Raw genomic sequence first — 18295 nt, forward strand, 5'->3', positions numbered from 1 at the left:
TCGATCCTTTCTGAAAGGTAGGACCTGCGGAGAAGTGAGTCCGAAGCCAGGGGAAGATAGACCGCAGGGGGAGGTTCCTGGCAAGCGGTGGAGCAACGGAGCACAACATCAGGACTTTTAAAAGTCTGCTCCACCGAGGGACATCGCTGCAGAGGCTAAACCAGGGTGAAGCCCATGCGGGGTCAGCGTAACCCCAGGTCCCGCAGGATCACAGAAGGACCGGGGGTGTCTGAGTGTCGCAGAGCTCGCAGGTATTAGAGCGGGGAAGCCAGCTACAGCGACAAAGCCGAGGAGTGAGCTCTCAGCTCGGGGTTACCTTGAACTGGTCGCAGGCTGGGTGAGCTCAGAGCGCGACCAGAGGCCACAGAGAAGAAAGCAACCGAGCGCTTTTCTCCAGGCGTGAGCGACCCAGTGCTTTTCTCCAGGTGCGAGGGACCAGGCGCTTTTCTCCAAACCCGACCAGAGGCCAGGGAAACGGGAGCAATTGGGTACTTTTCTCTGAGGGCACACTGAGGAGCGGGACCCCGAGCTCTCGGCTCCTCCGGGCTGGAGATTGGGAGGCCGCCATTAGCATTCCCACCCTCCGGAACTCCAGGGAAAGCGTTCAGGGAACAAAAGCTCCGAACTCCAGGGAAAGCGTTCAGGGAACAAAAGCTCCCGAAAGCCGAAAGCCGAACCCCAGCGGATTACTTAGCCTGGCCCCTGATAAGGGCGGGGCACTTCTGCCTCAGGCAAAGACACTTGAGAATCACTACAACAGGCCCCTCCCCCAGAAGATGAACAAGAAACCCAGCCAAGACCAGCTTCACTTACCAAGGAGAACAGCGGAATTCCAGGGGAAGAGAAAGCAAAGCAAGGAATTCATGGCTTTCTCCCCATGATTCCTTAGTCTTAGAGTTAATTTTTTTTTTTTTTGCTTTTTGCTTCTGCTATTTTTTTTAACTTTTACCCTTTCCTCTTTTAACTTTTTTCTTTTTTAACTAGTTTATCTTAATACTTTACCAATAATAATAATAATAATCTTTTTTGAACCATCATTACTATAGTCATAATTTATCCTCCATTGCATCTAACTGTATTTTTTGTATATACATATATTTTCTTTTTAAAATATTTTTTCCTTATTTGTTTTCTTTTCTTTTTTTTTTTTTTTTTTCTTGTTTATCCCCTTTCTCCCTCCCACAATTTGGGGTCTCTTCTGATTTGGTTAAAGCACATTTCCCTGGGGTCTTTGCCACCCTTTTAACATTTTATTTGCTTCTTTATATATTCTTATCTGGACAAAATGACAAGGCGGAAAAACTCACCACAAAAAGAAAATCAAGAAGCAGTACCGAAGGCTAGGGACCTAATCAATATGGGCATTGTTAATACTATAGACCTAGAGTTCAGAATGACAATTCTCAAGGTTCTAGCCGGGCTCGGAAAAGGCATGGAAGATATTAGAGAAACCATCTCCGGAGAGATAAAAGCCCTTTCTGGAGAAATAAAGGAACTAAAATCTAACCAAATTGAAATCAAAAAAGCTATTAATGAGGTGCAATCAAAAATGGAAGCTCTTACTGCTAGGATAAATGAGGCAGAAGAAAGAATTAGTGACATAGAAGACCAAATGACAGAGAATAAAGAAGCTGAGCAAAAGAGAGACAAACAAATACTGGACCACGAGGAGAAATTCGAGAGATAAGCAACACCATAAGACGACACAACATTAGAATAATTGGGATTCCAGAAGAAGAAGAAAGAGGGTGGGGAGCAGAAGGTATATTGGAGAGAATTATTATAGAGAATTTCCCTAATATGGCAAAGGGAACAAACATCAAAATCCAGGAGATGCAAAGAATGCCCCTCAAAATCAATAAAAATAGGTCCACACCCCATCACCTGATAGTAAAATTTACAAGTCTTAGCGACAAAGAGAAAATCCTGAAAGCAGCCCGGGAAAAGAAGTCTGTAACATACAAGGGTAAAAACATTAGATTGGCAGCGGACCTATCCACGGAGACCTGGCAGGCCAGAAAGAACTAGCATGATATATTCAGAGCACTAAATGAGAAAAACATGCAGCCAAGAATACTATATCCAGCTAGGCTATCATTGAAAATAGAAGGAGACATAAAGAGCTTCCAGGACAAACAAAAACTGAAAGAATTTGCAAACACCAAACCAGCTCTACAGGAAATATTGAAAGGGGTCCTCTAATCAGAGAGAGACCCTAAAAGTAGTAGATCAGAAAGAAACAGAGACACTATACAGTAACAGTCACCTTACAGGCAATACAATGGCACTAAATTCATATCTCTCAATAGTTACCCTGAATGTTAATGGGCTAAATGCCCCAATCAAAAGACACAGGGTATCAGATTGGATAAAAAAATAAAACCCATCAATATGCTGCCTACAAGAAACTCATTTTAGACCCGAAGACACCTCCAGATTTAAAGTGAGGGGGTGGAAAACAATGTACCATGCTAATGGACATCAGAAGAAAGCTGGGGTGGCAATCCTTAGATCAACTAGATTTTAAGCCAAAGACTATAATAAGAGATGAGGAAGGACACTATATCATACTCAAAGGGTCTGTCCAACAAGACGACCTAACAATTTTAAATATCTATGCCCCTAACATGGGAGCAGCCAACTATATAAACCAATTAATAACAGAATCAAAGAAACACATTGACAATAATACAATAATAGTAGGGGACTTTAACACTCCCCTCACTGAAATGGATAGATCATCCAAGCAAAAGATCAACAAGGAAATAAAGGCCTTGAATGACACACTGGACCAGATGGACATCACAGATATATTCAGAACATTCCATCCCAAGGCAACAGAATACACATTCTTCTCTAGTGCACATGGAACATTCTCCAGAATAGACCACATCCTGGGTCATAAATCAGGTCTCAACCAGTATCAAAAGATTGGGATCATTCCCTGCATATTTTCAGACCACAATGCTCTGAAGCTAGAACTCAACCACAAGAGGAAATTTGGAAAGAATGCAAATACATGGAGACTAAACAGCATCCTTCTAAAAAATGAATGGGTCAACCAGGAAATTAAAGAAGAATTGAAAAAATTCATGGAAATAAATGATAATGAAAACACAATGGTTCAAAATCTGTGGGACACAACAAAGGCAGTCCTGAGAGGAAAATATATAGCGGTACAAGCCTTTCTCAAGAAACAAGAAAGGTCTCAAGTACACAACCTAACCCTACACCTAAAGGAGCTGGAGAGAGAACAACAAAGAAAGCCTAAATCCAGCAGGAGAAGAGAAATCATAAAGATCAGAGCAGAAATCAATGAAATAGAAACTAAAAAAACAATAGAACAAATCAATGAAACTAGGAGCTGGTTCTTCGAAAGAATTAATAAGATTAATAAACCCCTGGCCACACTTATCAAAAAGGAAAGAGAAAGGACCCAAATAAATAAAATGAATGAAAGAGGAGAGATCACAACCAACACCAAAGAAATACAAACAATTATAAGAACATACTATGAGCAACTCTACGCCAACAAATTCAACAATCTGGAAGAAATGGATACATTTCTAGAAACATATAAACTACCACAACTGAACCAGGAAGAAATAGAAAACCTGAACAGACCCATAACCAGTAAGGAGATTGAAACAGTCATCAAAAACCTCCAAACAAAAGCCCAGGGCCAGACGGCCTCCCAGGGGAATTCTACCAAACATTTAAAGAAGAATTAATTCCTATTCTCCTGAAACTGTTCCAAAAAATAGAAATGGAAGGAAAACTTCCAAACTCATTCTATGAGGCCAGCATCACTTTGATCCCAAAACCAGACAAGGATCCCACCAAAAAAGAGAATTACAGACCAATATCCTTGATGAACACAGATGCGAAAAGTCTCACCAAAATACTAGCCAATAGGATCCAACAGTACATTAAAAGGATTATTCACCACGACCAAGTGGGATTTATTCCAGGGCTGCAAGGTTGGTTCAACATCCGCAAATCAATCAATGTGATACAACACATTAATAAAAGAAAGAACAAGAACCATAGGATACTCTCAATAGATGCTGAAAAAGCATTTGACAAAGTGCAGCATCCCTTCCTGATTAAAACTCTTCAAAGTGTAGGGATAGAGGGCACATATCTTAATAGTATCAAAGCCATCTATGAAAAACCCACCACAAACATCATTCTCAATGGAGAAAAACTGAAAGCTTTTCCACTAAGGTCAGGAACACGGCAGGGATGTCCGTTATCACCACTGCTATTCAACATAGTACTAGAAGTCCTAGCCTCAGCAATCAGACAACAAAAAGAAATTAAAGGCATCCAAATTGGCAAAGAAGTCGTCAAACTATCACTCTTTGCAGATGATATGATACTGTATGTGGAAAACCCAAAAGACTCCACTCCAAAACTGCTAGAACTTGTACAGAAATTCAGTAAAGTGTCAGGATATAAAGTCAATGCACAGAAATCAGTTGCATTTCTTTACACTAACAACAAGACAGAAGAAAGAGAAATTAAGGAGTCAATCCCATTTACAATTGCACCCAAAATCATAAGATACCTAGGAATAAACCTAACCAAAGAGGCAAAGAATCTGTACTCAGAAAACTATAAAGTACTCATGAAAGAAATTGAGGAAGACACAAGGAAATGGAAAAATGTTCCATGCTCATGGATTGGAAGAACAAATATTGTGAAAATGTCTATTCTACCTAAAGCAATCTACACATTTAATGCAATCCCTATCAAAATCCCATCCATTTTTTTCAAAGAAATAGAACAAATAATCTTAAAATTTATATGGAACCAGAAAGATCTCAAACAGCCAAAGGAACATTGAAAAAGAAAGCCAAAGTTGGTGGCATCACAATTCCAGACTTCAAGCTCTATTACAAAGCTGTCATCATCATCAAGACAGTATGGTACTGGCACAAAAACAGACATATAGATCAATGGAACAGAACGGAGAGCCCAGAAATAGACCCTCAACTCTATGGTCAACTAATCTTCGACAAAGCAGGAAAGAATGTCCAATGGAAAAAAGACAGCCTCTTCAACAAATGGTGCTGGGAAAATCGGATAGCCACATGCAGAAAAATGGAATTGGACCACTTCCTTACACCACACATGAAAATAGACTCAAAATGGATGAAGGACCTCAATGTGAGAAAGGAATCCATCAAAATCCTTGAGGAGAATACAGGCAGCAACCTCTTTGACCTCAGCTGCAGCAACTTCTTCCTAGGAACATCGCCAAGGGCAAGGGAAGCAAAGGCAAAAATGAACTATTGGGATTTCATCAAGATCAAAAGCTTTTGCACTGCAAAGGAAACAGTCAACAAAACCAAGAGACAACTGACAGAATGGGAGAAGATATTTGCAAACGACGTATCAGATAAAAGGCTAGTATCCCAAATCTATAAAGAGCTTAGCAAACTCAACACCCAAAGAACAAATAATCCAATCAAGAAATGGGCAGAGGACATGAACAGACATTTCTGCAAAGAAGACATCCAGATGGCCAACAGACACATGAAAAAATGCTCCACATCACAAGGCATCAGGAAAATACAAATCAAAACCACAATGAGAGACCACCTCACACCAGTCAGAATGGCTAAAATTAACAAGTCAGGAAATGACAGATGCTGGCGAGGATGCGGAGAAAGGGGAACCCTCCTACACTGCTGGTGGGAATGCAAGCTAGTGCAGCCACTCTGGAAAACGGTGTGGAGGTTCCTCAAAAAACTGAAAATAGAGCTACCCTATGACCCAGCGATTGCACTACTGGGTATATATCCTAAAGATACAAACGTGGTGCTCCGAAGGGGCACATGCACCCGAATGTTTATGGCAGCAATGTCCACAATAGCCAAACTGTGGAAAGAGCCTAGATGTCCATCAACAGATGAATGGATAAAGAAGATGTGGTATATATATACAATGGAATACTCTGCAGCCATCAAAAAAATGAAATCTTGCCATTTGCGACGACGTGGATGGAACTAGAGGGTATTATGCTTAGCGAAGTGAGTCAGTCGGAGAAAGACAACTATCATATGATCTCCCTGATATAAGGAAGTGGAGATGCAACATGGGGGGTTTGGGGGGGTAGGAAAAGAAAAAATGAAAGAAGATGGGATCAGGAGGGAGACAAACCATAAAAGACTCAATCTCAAAAAACAGACTGAGGGTTGCTCGGGGGAGTGGGGACGGGATAGGGTGGTGGGGATATGGACATTGGGGAGGGTATGTGCTATGATGAGTGCTGTGAAATGTGTAAACCTGGCGAGTCATAGACCTGTACCCCTGGGGATAAAAACACATTATATGTTTATTTAAAAATTTAAAAATTAAAATTAAAAAAAAATCTTTTACTTCTTCAATGAGGCAGCCTTAATTAAGAGTAGAAACAGCAGGCTGTACCCCAAGTGATACACTCTGAGCCCCACTTAAGAAGGGCCTTTACTACTCACAATTCCCTACCACCACTGCGAAGTTCCACCAGTAGAGATTACTGGGGACAGTAATCTCTGCTCAGGGTTGGGGGGGAAGACAGGGTACTGTTCTACTTTTGAGGGTCCCCGAATAGATGGTATATATTCCCGAGAGACACACTAAGACCTTGGGCAGCGAGAAACAAGCTGGGCTGTGAAAGAAGGATGTGTGGAACCCAGGCAGAGAGAGCACAATTAGACCGGTTTGTTCCTTTTACCTTCATCCAGGCTTACAGTTATCCTTCATTCCCTACCCTTCTGAGTCTTTCTCCCTAATCTGGAACACTCCACCTAAGCCATCACTTCTGAGCAATCCTTCAGTCTCAGATCCTTCCTTCCCTTTCCCAGGCCTTGTTTCTGCTCCCCAGACGGAAGGCCTCAACAGTCTCGTATGAGTCTGCCTGGGGACCACAACAAAGTCCCACACACTGGAAAGGTGAAATCACAAACACTTATTTTCTCACTGTTCTGGAGGCTGCAAGTCTGAGATCAAGGTGTGTCTGGCATCGGTTTCTCCTGATGCTACTCTCCTCAGTTCTCCTCTGGCACCTTCTCCCTGTGTCTCTCCACACAGTGTCTCTGTGTCTGGGTCTGGATCTCTTCTAATACAGAAAGCAGTCATACTGGATTAGGGTCCATCTTAATCTTTTTTTTTTTTTTTTAAGATTTTATTTATCTGAGAGTGAGAGATAGAGTGCACAAGCTGGGGGAGAGGGAGAAGCAGGCTCCTCGCTGAGCGTGGAGCCCAATATGGGGCTCGATCCCAGAACCCCGGGATCATGACCTGAGCTGAAGGCAGATGCTTAACTGACTGAGCCACCCAGGCACCCCCACTAATGACCTCATGTTAACTTAATTACCCTGTTAAGGGCCATCTCCAAATTCAGGCACATTTTTAAGATACTGGGCATAAGAGTTTCACACAGGAATTTGGGGGAACACAAATTAGCCTTTAAAGAGTCCCCTCAAAGTCTCTCAGCTCCTCTCCTGAAATATTGCCCCCCCGAATCTGTTTCAAATTTACCGAAACAGGTTTCTCTGAGGTCCAATTTTCTAGTGTGGGCAGCCGCCCCCCAAGCCCGCCCCAAAAACATTAGGCAGAACACGGTGTGTTTAAATTTAGATGCTGACCCACAGGCCTCTTGTGGGTTTGTCTGTCATTTGTTTTGTCAGAATTACAACTGGGTTCTGTGTGGGGTGCCCCTAACTGCCCCACAGGACAATTGTCTGGACCTGGCCTCTCTGGTGATAGGCACACTAGGACTTCTGGGAAGCCACAGACTCAGGCGGGGAGCTGCCTCCCACCAACAGCAGCCAAGCAGCACAGCTGACTGGAAAGGAAAGCATTTCAGAATTAAGAGAGAAAACAGAGGCACCACCGCTGACACAAAAACAAAGGCCCTTGTTTCCTCCCCAGCTTGCATCCTGGGGATTACAGAGGTCTCCAACTGGCTGCATTAGTCCAGATCTTTGATTGAGGCTGTCCCTCCGGCTCTGGTTCGGGTTTCATCACTCAGGTTGCACACCCTTCCAAAGGAAAGGCCCTTAGTCGGGTTGGCCCTGAGGCGCTGAGCGGGGACGGGAGGTATCTGCGGTCTGGCATCGGTCCGAGGCCCGCCGGAGGAGCAGGTCCTCATCCTCTCCGCCCCCCTTTCTCAGCTTGTGTGATGACACCCTGATTCAGAGAAACAGCCCCCCAGGTCCCCAACCCCTCACCTGACCCCAGGCCTCAGCCTTCCACCCTGGCCACTGGGCTGGGTTCAGAGTCCAGAAAGTACACGGTAAGTTCTCTGCAGATGCTGTTCGTTGGGTGGGCACCGGCACCAAGGCTGTCTGTCCTCTCCTGTTTAAACTGGAGCAGTCCCACACACCGACCCTGAGTCACGGCCGCACACAACAGGGCCCAGGTGGCCTCCAGAGTTCACAGACGCACCCTTAACTAACCCCAGAAAGAAGCCTTCCCTGTGAGAGAAAGGAGTAAAATCTTTTCTAGAAACCCTAAACAGTAGCTGAGAGGCTCACTGATTGCAGCTGGAGGACATGTGACTCCCAAGTGGCCTGTCTCCCGGAGCCCGGTGTCATCCTTGGATCTGGGCCGCTACTGGGCAGTGGTGGGTCTCCACAGGGACTCCTCATCTGGACCCCGAAGCATGTCCCTCAGTCAGGGCTGCTCCGAACACTGTGACCTTTCCCCCATCAGCGCCCCGGCTGTTGGGATTTAGCTGCTCTAAGAATGGATTTTGCTTGCAGCCAGTCACCTAGGTCACATCGCATTGTCTGAGGATGCCAGGGCTCTGGCCTATTTCCCGAGTTCCTGGGGGCCCTTCCAGGGATCATACCCATCAATGACTCAGAACTCAGAGCATCCTGCTAGACTCTCCCATGGTGTCCTTCCCTTCAGCACCCATCAGACTGGCCACCTCTGATACCGATCACCATCCTGCTCCCCTGCGTTTGCCCACCAGCCTTCTGCTCCCACACTTGGCCCCCTTACTCCCTTCCACTGGGTTTCCACCTCTTCCAAATCAGTTTCAGTTTTGAAATGTGAGTTTCAGCCTCAGTTCATTCCTTGTGGAAGGTGCTAAGGGGACCGAATGCTCGGCCCTAGCTACAGAGAGCTGGGAGATCCGTGGGGGGTGCTCAGGAACAGCCCCGCCACCAGGCAGAACATCCCAGGCACTATGAAAAGAGAAAGAGGGAGAAAAGAGGAGGTAGAGCTGTTTGAGGGGACACTCAGGAAATCTCCACAGAGGAGGCCGGCGCTTAAGCTGAGGTCTTGAACAGGCCAGGATGGGGGCAATCCCTACAACGCGGGGAGCAATTCAGGCTTCAGAACAAGCTAGAGATTTGAGGGAAGAGCGGCCTTGGGGGTCAGATAGAGGAATGTGGTGCTGACGAGGCCAGCTGGACCTGGTGAGCTACTGTGTGTATGAGTAGGACCCATGGTGACAACTATTTACCAGGCAGCCATAACACCTTGTCCACTCAGGCTTCCTTCCAACTCGACTGCTTATGCATAAAAAAGGAACTGAATCATTATTATTATCTTATTACATAAGATCCCCACATCCTTTTATGTCAAGCTTCTGGGTCCTGTTCCATTCACGAAAACCAAAAAAAAAAAAAATAGAATTCAGTGGACTCATGTTCGTCCCGAGGCTCCCAAGAGAACAGCAGAAGCACAGGCCGAGTTAGCAAAGCTCAGAGACAGGGATGGGCCACCTTCCTGCCCCTCTCCCGCCCCTCTGAAAGCCAGGGGACCTTGGGCCTTCCCCCCTCAACCCTTTTCCTCATCCGTTCTGACTCTGAGGTGAAGTGGGTCATCACGTCACAACCTTGAAGCGGCTGCCAAGAAGGCTCCTCCCCCCAAGGACAGTTACCGCTGCTCCTGGAAGACAAGTGCTGGTGACGTGGAAGGCCCTGGAGATGTCCCACAGCGCCGGCAGGGGATAGCGATCAGACCCCAGGAGGCTGGTCACCCCCACACTGGTGCTGAAATGTCACACGGCCTTGGCACACGCCGACCCACCTGTTCTGGTTACTAGATACTTTTTCACTTACTTAAACATACCCAGCCAATGCCACCCTATGGGTATCTCCTCACTGGGCAAGAGGACAAAGGCTATGTATTTTTAAAACACATTTAAATAGCCTTTCCTCCAGCCCCAATCCGATGTTTAAGGCTTTTTTCAATTAATTATCTGAAATGTATTTTGCCAAAACTCATAGCCTTTCATCTTACTGCCGTGTTTTAGTAACACATTGCCTAAATTTACAGCAACTCTGCTTGTCAGGCAGTGTCCCTGAATTGGCAACGGGTTATTTTGTTTTGTTTTGTTTTTTGGAGGAAGGCTACAGATTGGGGATCAGAAACCATGTCCTTCTCCTGGTTCTCTTGGAGCTTCAGTTCTTCCGTCATCTAGTTAATGCATTAGTGTCTGAAAAACATTTTTGAGACTGAGACATAAAAACCATTCTAAGTCCAGAGCTACACAAGAAGCTCATTTTAAGCAACAGAAGTATTCTTGTGTGTAACCAGGATACTCTTTTTTTTTAAGAATTTACTTATTTATTAGGAAAAAAAAAGAATTTACTTATTTATTAGAGAGAGAGAAGGATAGTGTGCATGAGCAGATGGAGGGGCAGAGGGAGAGAGAGATAAAGCTGACTCCCCAATGAGCATGGAGCCCAACATGAGGCTCCATCCCAGGACCCTGAGATCATGACCTGAGTCAAAACTAAGACTGGGAGCCTTAACCAATGGAACCGTCCATGTAACCTGGATATTCTTAATGCACCTAAAGCCCTCATGACTTAAAGATACCTTTTTTTTTAGAGGAGGGAGGGGCAGAGAGAGAGGGAGAGAGAGAATCCTAAGCAGGCCGCACATCCAGCAAGGAGCTGGATGTGGGGCTTGATCTCATGACCCTGAGATCATGATCTAAGCAGAAATCAAGAGTCGGAGGTGCACCCAGCTGCACCCAGCACTTTTGCTGATCAAAAGTATCTTCCTGGTTTTTGAGCAAGAAGGGCAAAGAAATCTCTAAGTAAGAATGCTATATTGAAAACAAAGCAGAGTTGCACTTCATTAAAGAATGTTTTCTAGAAGTTGGGAAGTCCTAGATGATATCCCTTAAGCAATGGTCACTAACTTGTAAGACAATTTTCTTGTTCCCGTAAATAAAAAGAAGTAGTAAAGGTTCAGTAGGAGCTCCTCTGGAGAGTACTGCTGAGCAGATAAAACAGGGAGGACTAGCAAGAGAGTAAGAGTTACCATAAAACTTTTATTGATTCTGAGTTGACACACTAATGTTCTGTGGAATTCTTCTGTAATACTCCTTTATCAATGTACCAAAGTAAAAAAAAACAAACAAACAAAAAAAAAAAACACCAAAGTTTACTATCTTAACGTGGTCCCTCCCTTAAGAGAACAAAAACTGTTGCTCCCCCTTCTTGTTTATTAGTGAGTGGCTAGAGATTCAAAAACAAACTTACAATCCAAATAGAATTATTATGTGAATCCTTTCTATCAATTTTAAAACACTACATTATTTGAAATAAGCCTGTGAATGGATAGGATTTCTTTCCATCAAACATTTTAAAACTGAGCACAAGGTTCCTAAACAAGATAAAAAAAAAAAAACAATAACCCCAAAAGAAATAATAAACAATAGTTATGACAGTGAGAGTTGAAATGTGGGCTCTTCAGTTGGGCCTTTGTCAGGCCTACTATACTCAATCTCGTTATAGATGTTTATTTAAGTCCATAATTCCATAAACACTGAAAAGAACTTGGAATATGTTGTATATAAATAGTCTAGCCAGTTTTCCATAGGGAAATACATACACACACACACACACACACACACACACACACAGAGCTGATATAGACTATAAGAACTCGGGCTAAACCTAGAAGAGACCAGACAGGAACATGAGGATAGTTGCTGTTTTTAAATCAGAAGTTGAAACTAGATCTAAAGTACTAGGTTTTATGTAGTTCTTATCAACGAATAAGTCCTTACATTTAAATTATATCAGAAATATCTATCAGGCAAATGTGACATTTTGAAGAACAGTACCAAGAAAGCTATAGTTCCTGCCCTTTAGAAATAAAACACATAAAGAATATTTGGGGAAATGTTTTGACTGGAGAGAAAAAATGGGCAGGTAGGCAAGAAATATCTTACATCTTCTCATAGACTTGAGAGACCACCATTTCCACAAATTCTGTTCCCCCCTCCCCCACTATTCATTTTCTTTACTCCCGTGAGAAATAAAGTAAGCATCAGCTTGCAAAGAGAGTGCGAAGCAATCACAGGAGAATACAATCCACGCAGTATACCGGCGGCAGTTGGGGGAAGACCAGGCCAGCACAGACAACCAGATAATAAGGTGACTCTGGCCAGGCACCTCTCAGACCTTCCTCAGCTTCACTCGCAATTAAGAAACAGGGGTGATCCAGGACACAGGAACTCATCAGAAATTAGAGGAGTAAAAAAAAAAAAAAAAAAAGAGGTTTCTCTAAAGAAACCTTGTAGTAAATGCATTTATGAAATGTTAAATTGTCTGGCCCTCTTAGAAATGTTTCATGCATTTGGAATGTCTTAACACAATTTTTTTTAACAGAGAGGAAGTTAAAATGGCTTATTCTTTACCATGTCATTCCACTTATTAAATTAGATGACTCCTTCCTTACTAGTATATACTATTTAGCTCTGAAGTCAGATCTTAATTGCTTAAGCTATTCAATTTATGAATCTAACCAGGCCTGTTCCTCTTCGGGGCTCATAAGCATTTCTGCCCAGGAGAGGAAGGAGAAGGGCAAGTCAATGAAAATTAAATGACTTAATTTAACTCTTTCTAGTAAACTTGGGAAATGAGCTGATGAAAGACAAAACTCAATCCTACTGTGGAACAGTTGAAATGCCTCCATGATGAGAGGAAGTAGGTGAATGACATAGGCATTGTGACAAAGCACGAAGCTACTAGTGACCTTTTGACCCTACGTCAGAAGGAGGATCATCTGCTTTTGGACTACCCCGAGTGCGGATAAAGGAGAGGGGAGAACTATTGTAGATCCAATAGTCCTTCGATTCTCAAACAGCTGCTTGGAAGCAGGCAAATTTAAATACCCCATTGAGAATAAAGATTCTCCCACCATAATACATATTTTGCAAGGATGGTCCATCTATTCTTCCTGCGAGAGCCAGAAACAGAAGCAAACTCTGTTCTCTGGCCAGCTCTCCACATCACCTGCACTCTTCGCGTCACCCCTGCCAGTCCGGCTAAGTCCTTCCAAGTAAAACCGAAGCAACATGTGATGAAGAAGGGCAAGATGATGAAGTTGGGGCAGCATGAATTCTTAGCCTCATCTCTTTGCAGCTTCTGGGGTTTTGCCTGATTTCAGGGCTTCAGTCTGTCCTGGAAAGACGTGATGCTTTCCATATGTTAGCTCTACTCATGGAATTATTCTGCTTTAGATTTACTTGATATATGGAAGCAAAGAATCTTTTCAGAGTTATGTAATGGTACTTTGTATTTGGCATTGAGCAACTCTTTATGGAATCCTTAAGGAAAACGCTGGAATCTTTCCATCAAAATCTTAGTGGATTTTTATGCAGTTCTCATCCTTTCTTTGGCTGGGAAATGTGGTTTCTGCTTTTTTCGTCCATCTTAGTACCTCCTCAGCTGACCCCACTCAGATGAATATTGAATAAGGTAAGATTTCCAAATTTCTGATGCTTATTACTATTCCTTAAACTCTCATAAAGGTCACACTTTTCCCCAATACTAATTTGAAACCTTGAAAACAGTCAACAGCAGGAGCACAAATCCCTCAAGCGGCCTTATAGAGAGAAAATGCATCAACCAGCACTGCTCTTCCTTATGGGAAGAGCTCACGAAGGCAGCTCTCACGAAAACCAGAGTATAGCAGACAGAATTCTCACTGGGACACTTACTACATGAGTGAGTTTGAGCAAGTCACGGAACCCTGTTGAGCCTCAGATTCCTTATCTGTAAGATGGGAAGAATGATACCTTCTGAGACTATTATGAGAATTAAATGTGTGTGAATGAGTTCTGTAAACTATGAAATATGATATAAAGATATACAGCACTATTATTACTTATACCCCTGAAATGTGAGAAAGAGGGTCTCCAGGACTTATAAAGAGCTTCAGAAAGAAGATTAGGTCCGAGAGAGGACATTAGGAACCCAAGAAGAAGCCAAAAGGTGAGGGCAGCTGGTCCCAGGTGTGCTCTAGCCTCTGTGAAGAACAGGCACCTGATGCCACAGGTTGACATCCTGTTTGTGAACACTGTATAATCCAAGAATCTCCATGGCCTTCCACTTCTTAAGGTCGCTGCTTTACTTAATGTCAACATTAAAGACTTAGATTGTCATAATGGCAGAGTCTAGAACACCTCCTCTACTTCTCTAACATATTCAATGGCACAGGGCTTTGCTTTCTTACCCACACTGCAACTGACTTCCTGCTGCCCTCTGACTCCAAACCAGTACACCCGGCTATATTTCACTTCTCTTTGCTTCCCTGACAATAATGAGCTACGATCCTTTTCATTCCCCCTAAGAACCACTGGTGTTAGGAGATTTGGGAGTAGCAGAGGAAATGCCACACAATTAGTAAAAACTTCAGACTTTACTGACATCACTTTCCCAAAGTCCCATCATTCCCACATACAGAATGTTTGCTATGTCTCTCCTTAGGGCCTGCTCTTCCATCATGCCATTAGCTAGCCCTCCCTGCTTCCCACCCCTCTTGACCCTTCCATTTCCTCTTTTAGGATCCCAATCTCCTTGAGATGCCAGTGGATGACTCCCGTTTCCACATCATGTGGAATGATTTAACTGGGTGTATGTGTGTCTATACTTCTCCCAGCTCAAGCAGTCTAAGGAGGGAGGTTGGCCTTTCACAACCAAGACAGGGTGATGGTGAATGAATTTAATGAATGAGATGCCCGGCACACAGTTTAAAGCAAGGCTCCCAACTGAAACCACAGTAGCCCCTCAGCTTATTAAGTGGTATGAATAATGCCCAGAGGGGGAGGTTTTCCAGATCATCGTCATAGAATATGTGAGGTCAGGCTGATGAATGTCTTTCTTTCCCCAAGGAAAGCAGTGTGAACTCTGATGAAGACTCAACTTTGGGAAAAATACGTAGATTTAATGGGTGATCCCAACCGCCAGAGATTGAAAGCCAGGGTGGAAACCAAGAGGACACAGCTTTAGAATGGTTGTGGGATTAGAACCCAGATGGTAAAGGTTTAAGAAATGAATGGGACATTAACCGATGAAGGCCATACATATGCGTAGCCTGCTACATTCTTATGTGAATCATTTTCAAAGTTAGTACACATTTTAAGAAAAAGCCAAGGAGGAAGAAAAATATTTTTCACCTACTTCTTTGTTCCTGACTGGTTTATTCAGGAGTCTCAACATGTTGGGGCATAAGCATGAATCAGTTTTACTGCTAGCAGTATCTGCCCCCAGCTGTTCTCTGTGAAATTCCCGTTTTCCACAGACCAGCAGGACATCAGGGATCAGACTGGCCAGGTTTAATAAACTCCCTAACAGTTTTGGTTATTAAACCAGTCTCATTTTTAAGATTCAGTTCCAATTATTATAAACAACAACAAAGAGAAAACAAGGGCTGGTGAGGATGTGAAGAAACTGGAACTCACATAGGCACAGCTGGTGGGAATGTATCATGGCGCAGCCACTGTGGAAAGCAATATGGCGGTTCATCAAAATGTCAAACATGGAGTCACAGTATGATTCAGCAATTCCACTTCTGGGTGAATACACAAAACCATTCAAAGCAGAGGCTTGAACAGATACTTGTGCACCTGTGTTCACTGCAGCCTTAGTCACAATAGCCAAAAGGTGGAAGCAACCCAAGTGTTTATAGACAGATGAACAAATAAATGAAATGTGGTCTATCCATACAATGGAATATTATTCAGCCTTAAGAGGGAAGGAATTTTTAAGATTTATTTACTTATTTATTTGACAGAGAGAGATCACAGTAGACAGAGGCAGGCAGAGAGAGAGAGGGAAGCAGGCCCCCCGCCGAGCAGAGAGCCCGACGCGGGACTCGATCCCAGGACCCCGAGATCACGACCCGAGCCGAAGGCAGCAGCCCAACCCACTGAGCCACCCAGGCGCCCCGAGGGAAGGAATTTTTAATATATGTTTCAACATATATTGAAAACATATGCTAACGGAAACAAGCCAGATAAAAAAGGCAAATGTGTGATTCCCCATATATGAAGTACTTAGAACAGGCAAATTCATAGAGACAGGAAGAATGGTGATTGCCAGAGGCTGGGAGAGGGCAGAATAGGGAGTTAGTGTTTAATGGGGACAAAGTTTCAGCTTGGGAAGATGAAAAAGTCCTGAAGATAGATAGTGATGATGGTTGTACAACACTGTGAATGTACTTAACGCCACTAAGTTGTACTTTAAAAAATGATTAAACTGATACATTTAAAAATAAAATAAAATGATAAATTTTATGTTATATATATTTTACCATAATAAAAAAAATTTTTTTAAAGATTTAGTCCTAGGCATTTAGAAACTTCCATCTTAAACTCAGCTGCCTGGCTTACTGGCCCCATGGCAGGCAGCTTACTCCAAGTCTGCCTCTTAGATCATTTCTGCATTCCTTCAAGTAGAACCCCAGAAACTGAGAGGTCCTCTTCCATACACTTGGAGGGACTTGGAGATCTGGGGTGGGTGGAGCTGCCCCATCTGCCCCATCTTACTTCCAGGCTCACTGTGCTTCCCAGTCCTTCAAACACTGGTTCAGTGACCATTCTGGTGAAATCTCCAGCCTGGAAGAGGGCACAAGTCTTCCAAGTCTGTGTCCAAATCTCAGCAGGAAAGAGGTACTGTGCCATGCTCCTCACATGCTTGCTATGACCTTACCAAACTCAGCTCCTTGTGGCCTAAGGATAATGTGGGGTTTACAACATAACAAGAGTCCAAATCCCCATCTTGCTGAACTCCAATCTTTTCTTTTTTCAAGAGAGAGAGAATCTTAAGCAGGCTCCATGCTCAGTGCGGAGCCCGAGAGGTGGCTCAATCTCATGACCCTGAGCTGAAACCCAGAGTTAGACACTTAACCAACTGAGCCACCCAGGTGCTCCTTGATTCCAATCTTTATGAGTGATTGTCTTAGGATTCTCCCCAATGCTTGGCTGTGGGAATTAGAGGAAACCCATCTCCTTCGTGCTAGGCAGAATTCTAAGAAGCACCCCAAGACTCCAGCTTCCTGGTGTCCCATCCTTGCATCATTCTCTCCCCTTAAGTATCAGTGGAACCTGTAAACATGGTAGGAAGTCACTTCTGTGATTATGTCACATTATGTGGCAAAAAGGATTCTGGAGATGTGAAGTCCCTAATTAGTTGACTTGGAGATAATTAGAAGAGGGATTACCTTGGGCTGATACAAAAGAAATATATCTCCCCTCCCTGACAGAGGGCAGAGAACAGCCTCTCACCAAGAATCCTGATTGTACCCCAGCAAAGCTGAGGACCCTCAAGCCTCTTTTTAGTTTGGAAGTGGGCGTGTTGGTGGGGGGGCCAGTTTGGATTTGTGGACAGTCAGTAAATCCTGAAGAGATAGTTCCTTGTTAGTTCCTGGTGATGTCTTGAATTTGAAATGTACGAGGTGGTGAGAATTGTCAGCCCTCAGTTGCAATTTGAGGACAAAGGAAACACATCCCCCAACATATTATTACTCACGGTGAATGGTAGCGTGTGGTGCGGTTTCCCTTTTCTTTTCCTGTTGTGATTCTCCATAGGAAGAGTTGTTGTTGTTTTCAATCCTATTTAACAATCTGGAAATTGAAATAAAATATTTTAAGCTTATCAAAGGATGGCCGGTAAGATTTCCCCTATCCTCCCCTCCACCAATATTGCAGCTTGGAAATGCAATGGGGACTCAGGGCCTGAAAGCCTGGTGATGCCCAGGTCTGTAAAGCTGGTGGCCAGACCAGGACTTCGCAGCCCCACTAAGTAATCACGAATCCTGCTGGGTGATTCCTTCCTCTTCACTCTAACTGCAACACTAGTAAAGAGCTCACTCACAATTCAGGGAATTCACATCCGCAAGTTCAGGGTCAGATCAAAGAGGAAGTTCTGTTTCAGGTCACAGCGGAATTGTATTTAAAAAGCCCTCAAACTCAGAAATCTGGCATAATGAAAGATTTTGACTGAAATGGGCTTATGAAAGCTCAATGTAGCAGACGCAGAAAACT

The 18295-nt window shown here is 43.6% G+C and overlaps 1 long non-coding RNA gene across 1 annotated transcript in view; it reads right to left on the reverse strand.

Moving 5' to 3' along the window:
* The window catches only part of LOC308347254, a 71543-nt gene that overhangs the window by 48235 nt on the left and 5013 nt on the right, over positions 1–18295 (reverse strand). The window contains exon 3 of the long non-coding RNA XR_013967235.1: positions 17781–17875. This is a non-coding gene — a long non-coding RNA (uncharacterized lncRNA). The remainder of the gene's footprint in view (positions 1–17780; positions 17876–18295) is intronic.

Source organism: Martes martes (assembly GCF_963455335.1).
Source record: "Martes martes genome assembly, chromosome: 8".
Lineage (NCBI taxonomy): Eukaryota > Metazoa > Chordata > Mammalia > Carnivora > Mustelidae > Martes > Martes martes.